This window comes from Solanum dulcamara, chromosome 11 (genome assembly GCF_947179165.1).
Source record: "Solanum dulcamara chromosome 11, daSolDulc1.2, whole genome shotgun sequence".
NCBI lineage: Eukaryota > Viridiplantae > Streptophyta > Magnoliopsida > Solanales > Solanaceae > Solanum > Solanum dulcamara.
The window spans coordinates 23,305,886-23,315,445 of record NC_077247.1 but is presented as its reverse complement, the minus strand read 5'-3'; the positions used below and the strand labels follow the sequence as shown (position 1 = coordinate 23,315,445).

The 9,560-nt window shown below is 40.5% G+C and overlaps 1 long non-coding RNA gene across 2 annotated transcripts; it reads right to left on the bottom strand.

Annotated features, from left to right (window-relative positions):
* Positions 1-255: 255 nt before the first annotated feature.
* Positions 256-9,291, bottom strand: LOC129872250 (uncharacterized). 2 transcript variants are annotated; one of them, XR_008762543.1, is made up of 4 exons: positions 8,805-9,273; positions 953-1,033; positions 788-859; positions 256-667 (listed from the first exon to the last, which is right to left on the bottom strand). It is a non-coding gene; the product is annotated as an uncharacterized LOC129872250 (long non-coding RNA). The 2 variants fall into 2 exon arrangements; XR_008762542.1 differs by having other exon boundaries at positions 953-9,291.
* Between the last annotated feature and the right edge of the window lie 269 nt (positions 9,292-9,560).

Genomic DNA, 9,560 nt, shown 5'->3' with positions numbered 1-9,560 from the left:
AACAATACGTAATAACCATATAAACAAAGTGTTAGCAACAAACACCAACCAAGCACTCACAGATGTAGCCTACCAGTCGAGGAAGCTGAAACAGAAACTATATCAACCGAGGGTTTGAATCAAAGTGGAAGTAAAAATTAATAAATAGATAATTTATTCCCAACAATCTAAAGTTCTAGGTAGATAGAGTTACCCATATCTCCAAGACATTTTATTTTCAAAGGCAGTCCTAAGAGCAGTTACGTCAAGATCACATACATCAAGTTGATTAAATTTTATTAACATCAGGACAAATGGTAAATATCAACATTCTGTAATTGGATCATCGGGCGTATCCACACCACAGAATCTAATTTGGCAACATTTACAGTCTTCAGAAAATCAACATTACTAAAGCCTAAATGTTCAATCACTTTGGTATTGTTACCACAAATAGTCAGACCTTTGGTACAGTTCTTCAATCTAGAAATGCTTTAATACAAGAACTAAATAATACCATATCTATATAGCACCACATTTATACTCATCGATCCAATGGAAGCGAGCAAAAACCTTACTGCCTTCAATTAGGTGCATTTCACAGACATAGGAATCTTAATCCTTCTGCTATTGCATTTCACAGCTAACCCTAAGTCGTCGTCGTAACACCAACAACAACATTGCTCACCTAGCAAATGTAAAATTGTGTATCAGAAATACTTGCCTCTAATAAAGCACAAAATAAAATGAATCAGATGTGAGCAGTAAAAGACATAAAGAAAGAGAGGTTGAAATTAAAGAGACGCACCAACTTGCCACTTCCATCTAAAGACATAGGGTTCTGAATGACCACGGTTTGATTCTGTGAACAGCCCGTAGCCTATAACAGATAAACAATGTTTCAGAAGTGAATCCTGGTAGGCCAATTACAAGCTGCAAATGGTTAGTAAGATGCAGCAGATTAAGAACTAACTGTGGAAGAAGAGGGTCCTGAGGAGGATGTAGCACCGCTATGAGGGGTGTGCACAGGAACTGGGACTCTTCCATCTACGGCCTGCATGGAGATACATAGGCACATTAAAACTGAAAATGAATCATCACAACAGGGTGTGAATGGTAATAGCCTAAGTGATGCTTGGTAACTGAAACCAAACTGGTTTCTAACACAGCTGAGAATATAAAGGAGAATTAGACGAGTAATGCATTTGCAGAAATACTCTCCTGTGAGGCTGTAACATAACCTCTGAACTTATGCAAAGAGAATTACAAAATAAATCAGCAGATGTATAATTCTCTGGTTTCGCAGTAATCGGTAACCATACCTCCAAATTATGGGTCTAAAAGAGCAAACATGATTCAATTTTCCTTTCCAACATACTTAGACCACATTTTGACAGAGAAACAACTTTCCACCTTTCTTTATGTAAGACCTTAACATGTGTCTAAAATGTCAACCATGAGGTCTCAGGTTTAAATCTCAGAGGAAGAAAAAAAAACACTACATTCCATCTGTCCAAGCCTCGGTAACGGTAAACACAGTTACCCGATACTTGTGCTAGTGGGATGTAGCATGTTTCCCGTAGAATTGGTCGAGGTGCACACAAGCTAGCCCGGACACCAACTTGAATCTTTTAGATAATATTTTATACCTTTCAATTGGCCCTCTTTTTCTTCAAGCAGGGTAAATGATAACAAAGACTGATCACTCAATTTTATTTTTAACTTGAGAAAGTTGGAGACAATGTTGAAGTTTTGTAAGACTCTAATACAAATGGGAGTCCGGTCAATTATAAATAGATAGTTCGCACGGGCACGGTGTTTCTTGAAGGATCAACCACCACAAAATGCTACGTGATTAGTGATGGGTGGCAATACAACCTGATCTTTTTGAGTAGATCCAAGAAGAAACCTACTTGCTAAAGCCGAATTTTCTCCCTGCTGGTGGCAGATTTTATATTGGAATATCCTATAACAGAAAAGTACTAACTATTGTATGTTTTGAGATTTTCTTAAATATTTTTGAGTAATTTTATATTTATTTTCATATTCATCTTTTAGATAGATTATACCTTTAGATATTTTAAAATAAGATGGCGAATAAGAAGGCGAAGATGGCAGTTTCGGCAACTAAAACGGTAGCCTTTGAACGCCTTTATGAAGAACTAGAGGACAGAGGTGGGGATAAGAAGCTATTTAAGCTCGCCAAGGCGAGAGAGAGGAAGGCACGCGACTTGGATCAAGTGAAGTACATCAAGGACGAGGATGGTCAAGTGCTGGTATAGGAATCCCGCATTAGACAGAGATGGCAGTCATACTTTCACGAACTCTTGAACGAAGGAGGGGACAGATATTTTGAGTTGGGAGACTTGGAGCACTTGGATAGGCGTCGCAACTTTGGGTATTGCAGGAGAATAAAGGTTGAGGAGGTTAAGGGAGCTGTTCGTAGGATGTGCAGGGGAAGAGCGACCGGACCTGACGAGATCCCTGGGGAATTTTGGAAAAATGCAGATAGGGGAGGATTGAAGTGGCTGACTGCGTTGTTTAATGTCATTTTCAAGTCATCGAAGATGTCGAAAGAATGGAGGTGGAGTACAATGATTCCCGTGTACAAGAACAAGGGAGACATTCAAAGCTGCAACAACTATAGAGGTATCAAGCTGCTAAGTCACACTATGAAAGTGTGGGAAAGGATGATGGAAATTAGGATGAGGAGAAGTGTGTCTATTTCAGAGAACCAATTTGGATTCATGCCGGGGCGCTCAACTACAGAAGCCATTCATATTGTAAGGAGATTGGTGTAGCAGTATAGGGAGCGGAAGAGGGACTTACACATGATATTCATTGACCTAGAAAAGGCCTATAAAAAGTGCCAAGAGAGGTCCTATGGAGATGCTTGGAGGCTAAAGGTATAACAGTGGCGTACATTAGAGCGATTAAAGACATGTATGATGGAGCTAAGATCAGGGTAAGGACGGTAGGAGGAGATTCATAGCAATTTCCTGTTACGATGGGGTTGCATCAGGGATTAGCTCTTAGCCCATTTCTATTCGCCCTGGTGATGGATCAATTGACGAGACAAATACAAGGTGAGGTGCCTTGGTGTATGTTGTTCGTGGATGACATAGCCCTGATTGACGAGACTCGCAACGGAGTTAACGACAAGCTGGAAGGTTAGAGACAGACGTTGGAGTCTAAAGGATTTAAATTGAGTAGGATCAAGACAGAATATTTGGAGTCCAGGTTCAGTGGCCGGCCGCGTGAGGCTGACGGGGAAGTGAGGCTTGGTACACAGGCCATTCAAAAGAAAAGAAGCTTCAAGTATCTTGGGTCTATTATACAGGAAGATGGGGATATCGACGACGATGTTTCACACCGTATTGATGCAGGGTGGATGAAATGGAGGCTAGCCTTCGGAGTGTTGTGTGACAAGAAAGTGTCACCAAAACTCAAAGGCAAGTTCTACAAAGTGGTGGTTAGACCAACTCAATTGTACGGGGCGGAGTGTTGGCCAATCAAGAAACTTCATATTCAGAAGATGAAAGTCGCGGAAATATGAATGCTGCGGTGGATGTGTGAGCACACTAGGATGGATAGAATTAGGAATGAAGATATCCGAGACAAGATGGGAGTAGCATCGGTGGAGGACAAGATGCAGGAAGCGAGACTAAGATGGTTTGGACATGTGAAGAGGAGAAACACAGATGCCCCAGTGCGGAGGTGCGAGAGGTTGGCTATGGACAATTTCAGGAGGGGCAAAGGGAGGCCGAAGAAGTATTGGAAAGAGGTGATTAGACGGATATGGCACAGTTGCAGCTCACCGAAGACATGACCTTAGATAGGAGGTTGTGGAGGACTCAGACTAAGATAGTAGGATAGGTGGCTTATCTTTTCTCCATAGTAGTTGTAGTTTTGCTCATTTGTTTATTAACGTTTGATTTCTACATTTGATTACTACTTACATTTGTTGGTCCGGTTTACTTTGGATATCCTATTTATCTATAGTAGTTAATGCTCCTTTCTTTCCGGTCTTTCCTACCCTGACTTTCTCACTCTCATTATTCATATTTGTATATTGTTCTTGATATGCTTAGTTCTACTGACCTATGTCTTGCTTTCCTTGTTTTTCTTCTCTTGTTCTTCTCTCTTAAGCCGAGAGTCTTTCAGAAACAGTCGCCCTACCTTTCAAGGTGGGGGTTAGGTCTGCGTACAGTCTACCCTCCCCAGACCCCACATGGTGGGATTATACTGTTGTTGTTGTTGTTGTTGTTGTATTTTATCCCTAAATAATTATTTATTATATTTTTGGTCAAATGAAAGAATTCTATTAATCAAGTGAGCAATATGTACAACTCATTAGACTCGAGAGTTAGATCCTAGAAAAATAACCAAAAGCAACAGTTTTAAGTTACACTATTATCTTTCACTAACTGTAGCGATTCTGCACTTTATAACTAGTGAGATTCCATGTACAAGGGAATAGATAAGTAGCTAGCAGGAGTATTTGTTTAGTTTGGTCAAAACAGTGGTCCAGTTTGCCTGCTTCTGCCCCTTAATATGTACAAGTAGAACTATCTCCTTCAGTCTGTCCTTACAATCTCTTCTCTCATGCTTGAATCTTCTATTGTTCCTTCCGATCCATACATGATAGACCACAGTTGCAAATAAAAACCGAAGCACTAGGGACTTTCCTCTGGTGGAATGTATTCCAGAAGATACCCATCAAACCTCAGATTTCCAGTCCCCAATTTGTCGATAAATGCTCCGCCAATTTAATAATGTTCTCCACATATAACAAGAGTAGGCACACTCAAAGAAAAGATGGTTCTGAGACTCTTCTTCCTGAAATGAGCACAAGACACACTCTGTATCAACCTGAATGTCCACTGTTGATAGGCTTTTGTGTAGTGCCAGCTACATCATAAAATGATGCCTTGGCAATAAACCTGTGACCAGTGCTAGGTTTTTTCACAAGGGTTTTGGGCATTGAGGAAGCATTGCAAGATAAGCCTTTTTGATGCTAAAACTTCCCATCACAGAGTACTTATCAAGCGTTTCGACGACATTAATGGCACCCTCCAGCCACAATCTAGCGTCGAAGTTTTTTCTGACAGCCAAGAAGCCTGTTTTGGAGTATTCACTGTGTTGATGTCCTTACCCTTTATATAGAAGTGGTGAATCCACTGCGCCCATAGAGTTTCTTTGCCCTTGGACACTGCCCAGAGAGCTTACAAAGTGCAGCCTTATTCCAAAGAAAAAGGTCCAGTACATTCAATCCTCCGGAAGACCTAGGTTGACAAATTGTATCCCAAGCTACAAGAGCTCTTCTTGAATACTCAGACACCCAGTCAAGAGGAAATTCCCACATACATTGATAATCAATGATAGAATCTATTTTTGGTATCAAAAAGACTTTTTGAGTCCAATAAGTTTACATCTCAAATAAAACACTCTCTATCAATTGCAATCTACCCCGTAAGGCAAAAGTTTAGAAGTCCAGCACTTAACTCTTGCTATAATCTTATCAACCATGGGCATACATCGGCTAATAGTCAACTTTCTTGAGGCCGTACCCCAAGATGTTTGAATGGAATTTTTCCTAGTGTAAAGTGCATTTCATTTAGGAGTTAATCGGTAGCATATGTGGAGACACCTGCAACATATAGAGAACTTTTATCCAAATTTGCCTTCTACCCTGAGACCACATAAAAATAATCAAATTTCTCCATCATCAACTTGACTGAGATGGTGTCTTCTATACAACACAAAAGGAGATCATCCACAAAGCAAATATGCACCAGCTTCATCTTAGCACACTTGGGATGGTAGTTGAATGAAGGATGGTAGTTGAATGAAGGATTATGGCAAAGTTGCTTTAGTGCTCTGTTCAGGTATTACATGCCAAGACAAAGAGGTAGGAGACATGGGGTCTCGTTGGCCTGGAATCTAGTGGTTGGTCCTCCATTAATCAGCAGAGTACAGGACAATCTTCACGCATGTCATAATTAAGTCTTACCATTTTGTGAGGAAACCCAAACTCTAGTAGCGCCATTAGTAAAAAAGGCCATTCAACTTAATCATAACCCTTTCTTATGTCCACCTTGACTATGCACCTAGGGGATATACCTTTCTGAGTATACTTATTGATCAACTCGTGAGCAATAATCACATTTTCCAGTATATTCCTTCCCTCAATGAAGGAAAATTGTAGTAGCTGTAAGTATCTTGGCCACAAGTTTGTACATTGTAGAGCAACAGGCTATAGGACTGAATCTTTCACATAAGTTGGATTTGGGACTTTAGGAACCAATGTTAGAGTGGTATAGTTGATTTACCTCAATAATTTTCCATCTGGAAGAAGCTTAAAACTGCAGAGATCACATGAGAGACCACAACTTGCCAATATTCTTTGAAGAACTCAACTGGAAATCCATCCACTCCAGAGGATTTATCACTAGGCATGTCAGTTAGAACCTTCAAAACATCCTCTTGTGTGACAGGACTCATCAGTATTTGTTGTTGAGCTAGTGTTAAACAAGGGCCATCCCTGTCTATATTAACATCTATACACGCTAGTTCCTGTGCAGCATCCCCCATTAAGTTTTGAAAGAAGCTAACAAACTCTTGTTCAATCAATGCTGAATCAGTAAGCTTGACCCCCTGTTCAGTATAAATGCAGGAAACTCTATCCCTAGAGCATAAAAAATTTAAAGTTGGAGTCTCCATAGGCAATCCAAGTGGCCCTAGATTTCTGCCTTAGGACCCTCTCATGTATCGCATCCCATTTATGTACTGAGCTACGGGGTCACTCTCCTCTAAGATCAACAGATGATTTAGTAAATCAGTGCTCAATGCATCTTGGATATCATTCCGTTTTTGTTTCAGCCCATTCAGCTTTGTTTCAATTGGGAAGTACTCTTTTGACATACCCCTGCTTCTTTGTTCAATTAGCTTAAGCTTCTTCCATATTTTAAACACGTGGCGTCCAGGAATTTGTTGTGCCCAAACATCCAAAAATATTTGCTTAAAATCCTTTTGTTGTAACAGTACTGTCAGAAGTCTGAAAGGCCTTTGACTTTGACCTGTTGAGTTACTGTATTGAGTACCACTGGAGAATGATCTGAGCATACTGGATGTAAGTAATCAGCAACAATATGTCCATATGAGTGAAACCATTGAGCATTGCCTAATACCCAATCTATGTGACTGTAGATTCTATCATTAGAGTCCCTTTTGTTGCACCAAGAGTATAGAAAACTACTTCAAGTAACATACCCTATTCCAATATCATCAATGCAGTCCTGAAAGTCCATAGCTTCTGAAAGATGTACAGGGACACCATAAAGTTTGTCCTTGGAATTCAGTATACTATTGAAGTCTCCAAGAATCAGCTTAAGCCCACTAACAGTGTTATGCACAGCTCTCAACTGGTCCCAAAGATCCTACCTTTCTGCAATAGTATTTCAGCCATATACCCAACTAATACTACACTTGAAAGGAGAATATTTATCCATCACCACACAATGAATCAGCTGGGCAGAGTAAAACGCTACATCCACTATGGGGTCATTATGTTTCCAGCACAACCATATTCTACCGTTGTTCCTTCTTGTACTATAGTTCCTGATTTCCCATTCCACTCCTATATTTTTTTGGATTTTCTCAGCGTTAGAGATCTTCATTCTAGTCTCAAGACATGCTATTATTATTCTTAAACAAGGAGGTCTTGAGTTCTTCTTGCTTGGAGGGCATATTCAGCCCCCAAATGTTCCAAGAGCAAATAATCATGGGGGATTGGTGGTTGTATGGGACCCTTTATCCACCTTCTTCAACTCCATCAGCTTAGTCTGTTGTCCAGGAGGCTTATAAAACCTACTGGCTTTTCTTGAAGCTGTGTCTTCCTAAATTCTCAAGGGAGCGAATGTTTGGAGTATCCTCTGCATCTCTCCTTCAATCTCATAATCTGTTACTTGTCTCAATTCAGCCTTATGCTTTCCTCTAGAGTCTACCTTAGGTAAAGAGGTCTCAATAGGATCAATCTGCTTGTTAGTCACCTTAGGGTCAGTAGTCTGTTGATGAATAACTGTCTGCACTGGTCGTTCTTTTTGTGTTGAATCATATGCCTTAGCTCTCCAAGTTTTATCAATCATCCTGGCATTATTTTGGCCTCACTGCTGGTCTCTGTAGAGTCTCACAGTTTCCTGACATGTGTCCAAACTTGTTGCAACTCAGACAAAACTTTGGGTTTTATTCATATTCAATATCTTGCACTCTTATGCTTCCATCTGACCTTTCAATGGATACCTTAACCGGTAGGATCTGAGCAACATCCATTTCTATAAGGATTCGTGCATAAGATCTCCTTTCACCATGAGCAGTCAACTTATCCTTGCAAACTGGCATGCCCAAGGAACTCGCAGTACTTCCTAAGATTTCCTTTGCTCGATACTGTACTCGTCCCGGAAAAACCACCCATATGGGTATCACCCTCATAGGTTCATTCACTAGCTTGAAATACGACACCCAATTTTTAATCACCATAGGTCTACTATTGAAGGTGTATGGTCCATTCTCTAGTATATGCATCTTGTCCTCAGATTCGAATTTAAAGATGTAATCCATCATCATGAAGGAATACTTTAGGACAACAGATCTCCAAACCCCATAAACCCATCTTAGCATTTCCTTGAAAGGTGGGTTACTGCCCAAGTGCCCATTACACAGAGCAGATATCCATTTCTTGCACTGCTAATTAATCTCAACTGGATTCAATTTGACCATCTTTTACCCATCCTTAACAATAAGTGGAGAGTAGTTCAATTGCATACCTTGTTGTTGAGAATGATTCCCTCGAACAATAACGGCCAGAGTAGGTTGCTTGCTTTTCTCCATGGGGAAATCTAATTTCCTTGCCGCTAGAGCAGTAGGAATCGCGACAGTCCTGACAGTCGAGGTCCTTGCCCACCACTCTTCGTAGTCACTATTGGCTCTGCTCTAGCAGACGATTGCAACTCATGTGCCTGATGTGCTGGTGGGACAAGGGTGATGATATCCGTCGTACTCGATCCAGGTATCCAACTTACAAGTCGGATACGGTTTAGTAGTTGTGAAATCCCAGATGTTGGCGTTATGTTTCGATCAGTGTCTGCTGGTAGTGTCTTTGGTATTTTTTGGGGCCGGCCCTTCCATTCCCAGCGAGCCATAGCCGGAGGTGCACGATAGCACGCCCTAGCCAAACGTGCACCGAGAGCACCCCGGAATCAATTGTCTAATTTGATAAAATATATCGTCTTCAGATCCCATTTATAAAATTTTACTGATATGTCATTGTTGTTGCCGCCTAATTTGATTTTATTCTTATCTATCAGTAAGAGTCTTAGAGATAAAATTTAAATTGTCTAAAGAGTTCTGACTTGTTCCCAACTTTTCATATGTAAATATGACTTCTTTTTTTTTGGGGGGGGGGGGGGCCACTTCAAAAACATGTGAGTTTGATTAGGTTATAAATTGTATCTTATTCTCTTTCTACTTCCTCGTTTCTTCCTTCTGTTTCCCTCTGCCCCTCTTTCTATCTGCTTCTCTAT